The sequence below is a fragment of the Zingiber officinale genome, chromosome 11A, assembly GCF_018446385.1.
Source record: "Zingiber officinale cultivar Zhangliang chromosome 11A, Zo_v1.1, whole genome shotgun sequence".
Lineage (NCBI taxonomy): Eukaryota > Viridiplantae > Streptophyta > Magnoliopsida > Zingiberales > Zingiberaceae > Zingiber > Zingiber officinale.
In genome coordinates this window covers 39,255,982-39,267,777 of record NC_056006.1, presented here as the reverse complement: position 1 = coordinate 39,267,777, position 11,796 = coordinate 39,255,982, and positions in this window count along the sequence as shown.

The following is an 11,796-nucleotide window of genomic DNA, read 5'->3' as shown; positions in this document are numbered from 1 at the left end:
AACAGTAAACTCCAAGGCTGTTCATGTCCCCTTTTGTGGCACAAACTAATTTGAAACTTGTTGGCATTTAAGCCTTTGTGAAGCTTGCTGGAATCTTAAACAAACCTATGTAAAACTAGTTCAAACTTGTACTTTTATAGAGCAACAAAAACAAAACTGCAGGTCTAATTACTCTACTAACTAATTACTCTATTAAAGGTTCTAACCGAATGCTAACCGTGAGGAAGAAAACAACTACAAGCTCAAAATTTATCCCAAGCTATCTCATGTTCATCGCCTACTGCATATACCAATAAGACTAACACACTTCTGTTCAGTATTGTGGCAAGGAACCAAAAACCTAGCTATTCTGTATACCCAGTGCCACGGCAGGGAAAACTCAGACCATATGCCAACACTATGCAATTCGTTTCCCTTCTTTGAAAGTCACAGCATATCTTATTAGGTCAAGGAGGTGTAAAACAATATCAAGAAACATTTTGAAACTCTTTTCCATATCTGTATCGAGACCCAAAGGAAAACTCACGGCAATAGCATAAAACCAAAATCCCTAGCTAAATTCTGAAACTTGTAGGGCTCATGTGTAAACCGAACATACCAATTAGGGTAACAAACAGGAAACCCAAATCAAACGCTGAATTGCTAACATCAAAGCTTGAAGAAAACTAAATCCGAAACCTCAATTCACAGCGACAAGGCAGAAAATCCCGGAAGCAAACAAAGAAGAATCAAAGCTCGCGGAACTACTCCTACTGCAGGTGAGAAGCAACTCACCTCGCTGTTCTTGGACTTACAACCGGAGAGGAGAAATCTAGGGTTTCGGGTGAAGCTTGAAGATCTCGACGGCTCCCTTGAGTTCCCGAGCTCTCTTCGTCGCGGTGACCACGCACAGGTGAAGGCCGACCGGAAGAAATCTTCGTCGGTCACCAGAGAGAAACCCTAGGTCAAGCGTCGTTTTCGCCCGAGAGCAGAAATCGCCGCGCGCCGTCGCGAGGGAAGGGTGAGGAGAAGTTTTGTTTCGGGAATAAGAAATTAACCCTTTATAACCTAGGTTTTAAACCGAACTATACCTTAAATCAATTTGTTCTCATATCTGGTTAACAAATCGAGCACAGCTCGGTTGGTCGGGCCGAGTTCTGCTTGGGCCAAGGAGCTGGGTTCGAACCCCAGCTTCTACAAACTTATTTTTCTTTTATTTTATTTTATTTTTTTTAAAACTTCTTCCTCTGGGTAAAAATACCAAACGAACTCCAAAAATTGCATAAAAATACTCTAAAAATTTCTAAAAATCTCTAGAATTTTTCTAAAGCATTTCTAGATTTTTATAAGGACTTTTAGAACTCGAAATAGGGAAAATTGGGTCGTTACACCTAATTTTCTTATAATCTTAAAAATATCTTCATCCATAATTTTAACATACTATATTGTGTGCGGTAAATTTTTTATTACGAATTAGGTCATATTCATGTTAAAAAATCACCACACTCAATATATTAAGTTAAAATTTAGATTTAGGATATTTTTAAGATCATGAGAAAATTAGGAATCCATAGAAACTTGTTTCATGAAATTCCGAGATTGTTAGGTCCATATTTAGGCCTTCCAAATAAATTTTCTTTTATTTTTTAATTTTCTTAAATTTGGGACGAATCCTGAATTCATCCCAAAATCTGGGACAAATCCAGAAATTCGTCCCAAAGTTTGGGACGAATTCCTGGTTTCGTCCCAGATTTCGAGACGAATCCAGGATTCGTCCCAGATTTAAGAAAAATCAAAATTAAAAGAAAAATCATTCGGAAGGCGTAAATATGGACCTAACGATCTCGGAATTTCATGAAACAAGTTTCTTTGGGTTCCTAATTTTCTCATGATTTTAAAAATGTCATCATCCATAATTTTAATCTCATATATTTAGTGTGGTGATATTTTAACCCGAATTTGACCTAATTCAGGTAAAAAAAACACGAAACTCAATATATTATTTTAAAATTAAGGATGAGGATATATTTATGATTAAGGGAAAATTAGAAACTTATAGACTCTTGTTTCATGAAATTCTGACATACGTAGATCTATATTTTAAGTTTTAAACACATATTCAAACATGCCTAAAACGCTAACATACTTAATTAATATTAAACTATCTATGTTTCACCAAATATGGACCTAACGATCTCGGAGTTTTATGAAATAAGTTTCTAAGGGTTCCTAATTTTCTTATAATCTTAAAAATATCTTCATCCATAATTTTAACATATTATATTGAGTGCGTTAAATTTTTTATTACGAATTAGGTCATATTCATGTTAAAAAATCACCACACTCAATATATTATGTTAAAATTTTGATTTAGGATATTTTTAAGATCATGAGAAAATTAGGAACCCATAGAAACTTGTTTCATGAAATTCCGAGATTGTTAGGTCAATATTTAGGCCTTCCAAATAAATTTCTTTTATATTTTAATTTTATTAAATTTGGGACGAATCCAGGATTCGTCCCAGATTTAAGAAAAATCAAAATTAAAATAAAAATCATTCGGAAGGCCCTAATATGGACCTAACGATCTCGGAATTCCATGAAACAAGTTTCTTTGGGTTCCTAATTTTCTCATGATCTTAAAAATATCCTCATCCATAATTTTAATCTCATATATTTAGTGTGGTGATTTTTTAACCCGAATTTGACCTAATTCAGGTAAAAAAAACACGAAACTCAATATATTATTTTAAAATTAAGGATGAGGATATATTTATGATTAAGGGAAAAATAAAAACTTATAGATTCTTGTTTCATAAAATTCTTACATCAGTAGATCTATATTTTAAGTTTTAAACACATATTCAAACATGACTTAAACGCTAACATACTTAATTAATACTAAACTATCTGTGTTTCACTAAATATGGATCTAACTATCTCGGAATTTCATGAAATAAGTTTCTACGGGTTCCTAATTTTCTTATAATCTTAAAACTATCTGCATCCATAATTTTAACATATTATATTGAGTGCGGTAAATTTTTTATTACGAATTAGGTCATATTCATGTTAAAAAATCACCAAACTCAATATATTAGGATAAAATTTAGATTTAGGATATTTTTAAGATCATGAGAAAATTAGAAACCCATAGAAACTTGTTTCATGAAATTCCGAGATCGTTAGGTCCATATTTAGGCCTTCCAAATAAATTTTCTTTTATTTTTTAATTTTCTTAAATTTGGGACGAATCCTGGATTTGTCCCAAATTTTGATACGAATTCAGGATTCGTCCCAAATTTAAAAAAATCAAAATTAAAAAAAAAAATCATTCGGATGGCCTAAATATGGACCTAACATTCTCGGAATTTCATGAAACAATTTTCTTTGGGTTCCATATTTTCTCATGATCTTAAAAATATCCTCATCCATAATTTTAATCTCATAAATTTAGTGTGGTGATTTTTTAACCCGAATTTGACCTAATTCAGGTAAAAAAAACATGAAACTCAATATAATATTTTAAAATTAAGGATGAGGATATATTTATGATTAAGGGAAAATTAGAAACTTATAGACTCTTGTTTCATGAAATTCTGACATCTGTAAATCTATATTTTAAGTTTTAAACACATATTCAAACATGCCTTAAACGCTAACATACTTAACTAATACTAAACTATCTATGTTTCACTAAATATGGACCTAACGATCTCGGAATTTCATGAAATAAGTTTCTACGAGTTCCTAATTTTCTTATAATCTTAAAAATATCTCCATCCATAATTTTAACATATTATATTGAGTGCGGTAAATTTTTTATTACGAATTAGGTCATATTCATGTTAAAAAATCACCACACTCAATATATTACTCTAAAATTTAGATTTAGGATATTTTTAAGATCATGAGAAAATTAGGAACCCATAGAAACTTGTTTCATGATATTCCAAGATCGTTAGGTCGATATTTAGGCCTTCCAAATAAATTTTCTTTTATTTTTAAATTTTCTTAAATTTGGTTCGAATCCTGGATTCGCCCCAGATATTGGGACGAATCCAGGATTCGTCCCAGATTTAAGAAAAATCAAAATTAAAAGAAAAATCATTCGGAAGACCTAAATATGAACCTAACGATCTCGAAATTTCATGAAACAAGTTTCTTTGGGTTCCTAATTTTCTCATGATCTTAAAAATATCTTCATCCATAATTTTAATCTAATATATTTAGTGTGATGATTTTTTAACCTGAATTTGACCTAATTCAGGTAAAAAAAAAACACGAAACTCAATATATTATTTTAAAATTAAGGATGACGATATATTTTTGATTAAGGGAAAATTAGAAACTTATAGACACTTGTTTCCTGAAATTCTGACATCTGTATATCTATATTTTAAGTTTTAAACACATATTCAAACATGCCTTAAACGCTAGCATACTTAATTAATACTAAACTATCTATGTTTTACTAAATATGGACCTAACTATCTCGGAATTTCATGAAATAAGTTTTTACGGGTTCCTAATTTTCTTATAATTTTAAACATATCTTCATCCATAATTTTAACATATTATATTGTGTGCGCTAAATTTTTTATTACGAATTAGGTCATATTCATGTTAAAAAATCACCACACTCAATATATTAGGTTAAAATTTAGATTTAGTATATTTTTAAGATCATGAGAAAATTAGGAACTCATAGAAACATGTTTCATGAAATTCTGAGATTGTTAGGTCCATATTTAGGCCTTCCAAATAAATTTTCATTTATTTTTTAATTTTCTTAAATTTGGGACGAATCCTGGATTCATCCCTGATTTAAGAAAAATCAAAATTAAAAGAAAAATCATTCGGAAGGTCTAAATATGGACCTAACGATCTCGGAATTTCATGAAACAAGTTTCTTTGAGTTCCTAATTTTCTCATGATCTTAAAAATATCCTCATCCATAATTTTAATCTCATATATTTAGTGTGGTGATTTTTTTAACCCGAATTTGACCTAATTCTGGTAAAAAAAAACACGAAACTCAATATATTATTTCAAAATTAAGGATGAGGATATATTTATGATTAAGGGAAAATTAGAAACTTATAGACTCTTGTTTCATGAAATTCTGACATATGTAGATCTATATTTTAAGTTTTAAACACATATTCAAACATGTCTTAAACGCTAACATACTTAATTAATACTAAACTATCTATGTTTCACTAAATATGGACCTAACGATCTCGGAATTTTATGAAATAAGTTTCTACGGGTTCCTAATTTTCTTATAATCTTAAAAATATCTTCATCCATAATTTTAACATATTATATTGAGTGCGGTAAATTTTTTATTACGAATTAGGTCATATTCATATTAAAAAATCACCACACTCAATATATTTGGTTAAAATTTAGATTTAGGATATTTTTAAGATCATGAGAAAATTAGGAAACCATAGAAACTTATTTCATGAAATTCTGAGATTGTTAGATCCATATTTAGGCCTTCCAAATAAATTTTCTTTATTTTTTAATTTTCTTAAATTTGGGACGAATCCTGGATTCGTCCCAGATTTAAGAAAAATCAAAATTAAAAGAAATATCATTCGTATGGCCTAAATATGAACTTAATGATCTCGGAATTTCATGAAACAAGTTTCTTTGGGTTCCTAATTTTCTCATGATCTTAAAAATATCCTCATCTATAATTTTAATCTCGTATATTTAGTGTGGTGATTTTTTAACCCGAATTTAACCTAATTCAGGTAAAAAAAATACGAAACTCAATATATTATTTTAAAATTAAGGATGAGAATATATTTATGATTAAGGGAAAATTAGAAACTTATAGACTCTTGTTTCACGAAATTCTGACATATGTAGATCTATATTTTAAGTTTTAAACACATATTCAAACATGCCTTAAACGCTAACATACTTAATTAATACTAAAATATCTATGTTTCACTAAATATGGACCTAATGATCTCGAAATTTCATGAAATAAGTTTCTACGGGTTCCTAATTTATTTATAATCTTAAAAATATCTTCATCCATAATTTTAACTTATTTTATTGAGTGCGGTAAATTTTTTATTACGAATTAGGTCATATTCATGTTAAAAAATCACCACACTCAATATATTAGGTTAAAATTTAAATTTAGGATATTTTTAAGATCATGAGAAAATTAGGAACCCATAGAAACTTGTTTCATGAAATTCCGAGATTGTTAGGTCCATATTTAGGCCTTCCAAATAAATTTTCTTTTATTTTTTAATTTTCTTAAATTTGGGACGAATCCAGACAAAATCTGGGACGAATCCAGAAATTCATCCCAAATTTTGGGGCGAATTTCTGGTTTCGTCCCAGATTTTGGGACGAATCCAGGATTCGTCCCAGATTTAAGAAAAATCAAAATTAAAAGAAAAATCATTCGGCAGACCTAAATATGGACCTAACGATCTCGAAATTTCATGAAACAAGTTTTTTGGGTTCCTAAATTTCTTATGATCTCTAAAATATCCTCATCCATAATTTTAATCTCATATATTTAGTGTGGTGATTTTTTAACCCGAATTTGACCTAATTCAGGTAAAAAAAAAACACGAAACTCAATATATTATTTTAAAATTAAGGATGAGGATATATTTATGATTAAGGGAAAAATAGAAACTTATAGACTCTTGTTTCATGAAATTCTGACATCTGTAGATCTATATTTTAAGTTTTAAACACATATTCAAATATGCCTTTAACGCTAACATACTTAATTAATACTAAACTATCTATGTTTCACTAAATATGGACCTAACGATCTCGGAATTTCATGAAATAAGTTTCTACGGGTTCCTAATTTTCTTATAATCTTAAAAATATCTTCATCCATAATTTTAACATATTATATTGAGTGCGGTAAATTTTTTATTTCGAATTAGGTCGTATTCATGTTAAAAAATCACCACACTCAATATATTAGGTTAAAATTTAGATTTAGGATATTTTTAAGATCATGAGAAAATTAGGAACCCATAGAAACTTGTTTCATGAAATTCCGAGATCGTTAGGTCCATATTTAGGCCTTCCAAATAAATTTTCATTTATTTTTTAATTTTCTTAAATTTGGGACGAATCCTGGATTCGTCCCAGATTTTGGGACGAATCCAGGATTCGTCCCAGATTTAAGAAAAATCTAAATTAAAAGAAAAATTATTCGGAAGGCTTAAAAATGGACCTAACGATCTCGGAATTTCATGAAACAAGTTTCTTTGGGTTCCTAATTTTCTCGTGATCTTAAAAATATCCTCATCCATAATTTTAATCTCATATATTTAGTGTGGTGATTTTTTAACCCGGATTTGACCTAATTCAGGTAAAAAAAACACGAAACTCAATATATTATTTTAAAATTAAGGATGAGGATATATTTATGATTAAGGGAAAATTAGAAACTTATAGACTCTTGTTTCATGAAATTCTGATATCTGTAGATCTATATTTTAAGTTTTAAACACATATTTAAACATGCCTTAAACGCTAACATACTTAATTAATACTAAAATATATATGTTTCACTAAATATGGACCTAACGATCTCGTAATTTCATGAAATAAGTTTCTACGGGTTCCTAATTTTTTTATAATCTTAAAAATATTTTCATCCATAATTTTAACATATTATATTGAGTGCGGTAAATTTTTTATTACGAATTAGGTCATATTCATGTTAAAAAATCACCACACTCAATATATTAGGTTAAAATTTAGATTTAGGGTATTTTAAGATCATGAGAAAATTAAGAACCCATAGAAATTTGTTTCATGAAATTCCGAGATCGTTAGGTCCATATTTAGGCCTTCCAAATAAATTTTCTTTTCTTTTTTTATTTTTCTTAAATTTGGGACGAAACCAGGAATTCGTCCCAAAATCTGGGACGAAAAAATAAAAGAAAATTTATTTGGAAGGCCTAAATATGGACCTAACGATCTCGGAATTCCATGAAACAAGTTTCTATGGATTTCTAATTTTCTCATGATCTTAGAAATATCTTCATCCATAATTTTAACATACTATATTAAATGCGGTGAATTTTTTTTTGTGAATTAGGTCAAATTCGGTTTAAAAAATCACCATACTAAATATATGAGGTTAAAATTATGGATAAGGATATTTTTAAGATCATGAGAAAATTAGAAACACATAAAAACTTGTTTCATAAAATTCTGAGATCCTTAGATACATATTTAGGTCTTCCAAATGATTTGTCTTTTATTTTTATTTTTCTTAAATTTGGGTCGAATTCCGGATTCGTCCCAAAATCTGGGACGAATTCTAGATTCGTCCCAGAATCTGGGACGAATCCTGGATTTGTCCCAAAATCTGGGATGAATTTTGCAACGAAAATAATGTTCGTTGGGAATTTGCGACGAAAATGTTTTGTTGCAAATTTTGTTTCTAATTTGGATCAAATTTTGTGTTTGTCGCCAAAATTGTTGCGATTTTGGGACGAAAATTTTTTGTCTCAAACTTTCGTCCCTAAATTATTATTTTTTTGTAGTGTAAGAGATCATTATCGACAAAAAAAAAAACTTCCCTTTCAATGGATAAAAGATCTTAATTTAGAGTTTGCAAGGCTAGCCGCATGTAGGATAATTCGTCCTCGTTGAACTTATTTTACTTTCTCTCCATATGTATATAAGCAAACATTAATGAAAATGTATTTATATACAAATGTGTGCCATGCTCCACATTTTTCCTATGAGTTATCATATGCAAGAAGACACCCTCTACAGAAGCATTTCAAGGATAAAATTTGCATTCAGGATTTTACTTTATCTACTTATCATGTTTTTCTCAAGATAACGTCGCTATGAAAGCAAAAGATGGAGCTTTTCTTACTAAAACCATAATGAGAAGGCAGCAACCTTAAACGACAACATAGAATACAAAATATGAATACAAATGTGTGTGCACACGCAAACAGTAGCAAATGAATACTCTTCATAGAGCTCTCCATGATTAAGTGAATTAGACAGGTTTAAATTATGTGTAGAACCATCTTCTTTTACCAACATCTTAGACAAAGCACTAAGGGGGGTGTTTGGTTCTTTTCTAAAAATAGGAATAGGAATCATTGTATTGTAAAATGAGAATGGGTATGAGCATGAATATCACTCTTAAAAGCAATGTTTGATTAGTTACATATTTTCTATCGGAATAAATCAAAATTTCCTTTTTTACCCTTAAAAGAAAATAAGAGAAAAAATTAAATGTGAGAGAAAGATGAATATGAAAGAAAAATATGATGAAAGAGAATGATGAGAGAGAAAGTGTGATGAGAAAGAATGAAGAAAGAGAAAGTGGGATGAGAGAAAATGAGAAAAGAGAATGTGATAGGAGCGAACATGATGAGAGAAAAAATATGATGTGAGAGAAAGTATGATGGGAGAGGATGAAGAGAGATAAAATGTAATGAGAAAAAATGATGAGAGAAAGTATGGTGAGAGAGAAAGTGTGGTGAGAAAAAAAAAAGAACAGTGAATGTGATGGGAGAGATTGAGGAGAGAGAAAGTATAATGAGGGAGAAAGTATGATGAGAGAGAAAGTGTATTGAGGAAAAAAAGGAGGGAGTGTGGCAAGAGAGATTGAGGAGAGAGAAAGTGTGATAAGAGTGAAAGTGTGATGAGAAAAAAAAGAGAAAAGAGAGTGTGATGGGAGGGATTGAGGAGAGAGAAAGTATGATGAGAGAGAAAAGAATGATGAGAAAAAAGAAGGAAGAGAGTGCGATGGGAGAGATTGAGGAGAGAGAAAGTATGATGAGAGAGAAAGAATGATGAGAAAAAAGAAGGAAGAGAGTGCGATAGGAGAGATTGAGGAGAGAGAAAGTATGATGAGAGAGAAAGTGTAATGAGAAAAAAGAGGAAAGAGAGTGTGATAGCAGAGATTAAGGAGAGAGAAAGTGTGTGATAAAATAATGAGAGAAAATAAGGAGAGAAAAGTGATATAAAAGAAAAAATAAATAAATATATTTTGATATTTGATATTAAGGGAGAAAATTTTAGTTTTAGGTCAAGGGTATTTTTGGAATAAAAGAATATTTTAATTGATGAAAATAGGGTAATAGCTCATTGAAGGAGAGATACATGGGAATGAGTTATATATATTATCCAATTTTAAGGATTCATTCCCTTATTTGTATTCTTATTTCTATAATCCAAACATTAAAAGTATGAGCTTTGGTTCTCTCCTAGGAATCGGAATGGGAATGAGTATCATAGTATTGCAGAATGAGAATGTGTATGAGCTTGGGTATCATTTTTAAAAGTAATGTTTGGTTAGTTGAATATTTTCAATCGGAATAAATCTAATTTTTTTTTTACCCTTAGAGGAAATAAGAGAAAAAATTAGATGGAATAGAAAGTTGAATGTGAGATAAACATATGGTGAGAGAGAATGATGAGAGAGAAAGTATGATGGGAAAAATGAAGAGAGAGAAAGTGATGAGAGAAAATGAGGAGAGAGTGTGTAATAGGAGAGATTGAGAAGAGAAAAAGTATGATGAGAGAGAAAGTGTGTTGAGAGAGAAAGTGTGATGAGAGATTGAGGAGAAAAAGTATGATGAGAAAATGTGATGAGAAAGAAAGTATGATGAGAAAAAATGAAGAGAGAGAAAGTATGATGAGAGAAAATGAAGAGAGAGTGTGTGATGGAAGAAAATGAAGAGAGAGAAAGTATGATGAGAGAAAATATGGAAAGAGAGTATGGTAAGAGAGATTGAGGAGAGAGAAAGTATAATGAAAAAATAAGGAGAGAATGAAAAGAGAGAATAATGAGAGAGTGTGTGTGATGAGAGAGAATACAAAGAGAAAATGGTAGAGAATGTGTGATGAGAGAGAATGAGGAGAAAGATTGTGATGGAAGAGAATGAAAAGAGAGAAAGTATGATGAGATAAAATATGGAGAAAGAGTATTGTGGCAAAAGGTGAATACGCTCGCCCCCAGCGAAAATATGGAGAAAGAATATGGTAAGAGAGATTGAGAAGAGAGAAAAAAAATGATTAGCAAAAAAGTATGATGAAAAAATGAGGAGAGAATGAAGAGAGAAAAAATAATGAAAGAGAGTATGATGAGAGAGAATATAAAGAGAAAATGGTAGAAAATGTGTGATGAGAGAGAATGAGGAGAGAGAAAGTATGTTGAGAGAGAAAATGTGATGATAGAATGAGGAGAGAGAAAGTATGATGAGAGAAAATAAGGAGAAAGAGTGAAATGAAAGAAAAATTGAACAAGTATATTAAGGATATTTTCGTCTAAAACTTAATTTTTATTCTCATTCCATCAAAATCCAAGGGAGGGGGTGGAGTTCATTTCCATCAAACTCCATACCCAAGTTTTTGGGGTTCATTTCCATCAACCAAACATAAGATTTGGGAATGAATTCATTCCCTCATTCTCAATGTTCTAAATCAAACGTCACCTAATAATGCTAAGATGAATTCCAAAACTCAATTAAATAATAGAGTACCTACGGTTAGCCATGAAAATCAATATAATATTATCATGGAATAAAGGGAAGAAAAAAAAACACGATTATGAATTTTTAAGTGTGCACATATAATTATTATAAATTCAATTAAAGTCATTAACTTGCCAAGAAATGCATACTCAGATGTATTTGAATAACTTCACAACCCACTTCAAATAAAGTTTCCCTTACCCGCACATGCTATTGGATCACAAGAGTTGCACTTGAAGATACTGAAATTGAAGTCCGTGAACTATGAATGTAGGTTGCTACAAGGCTATGTTTATGGTGA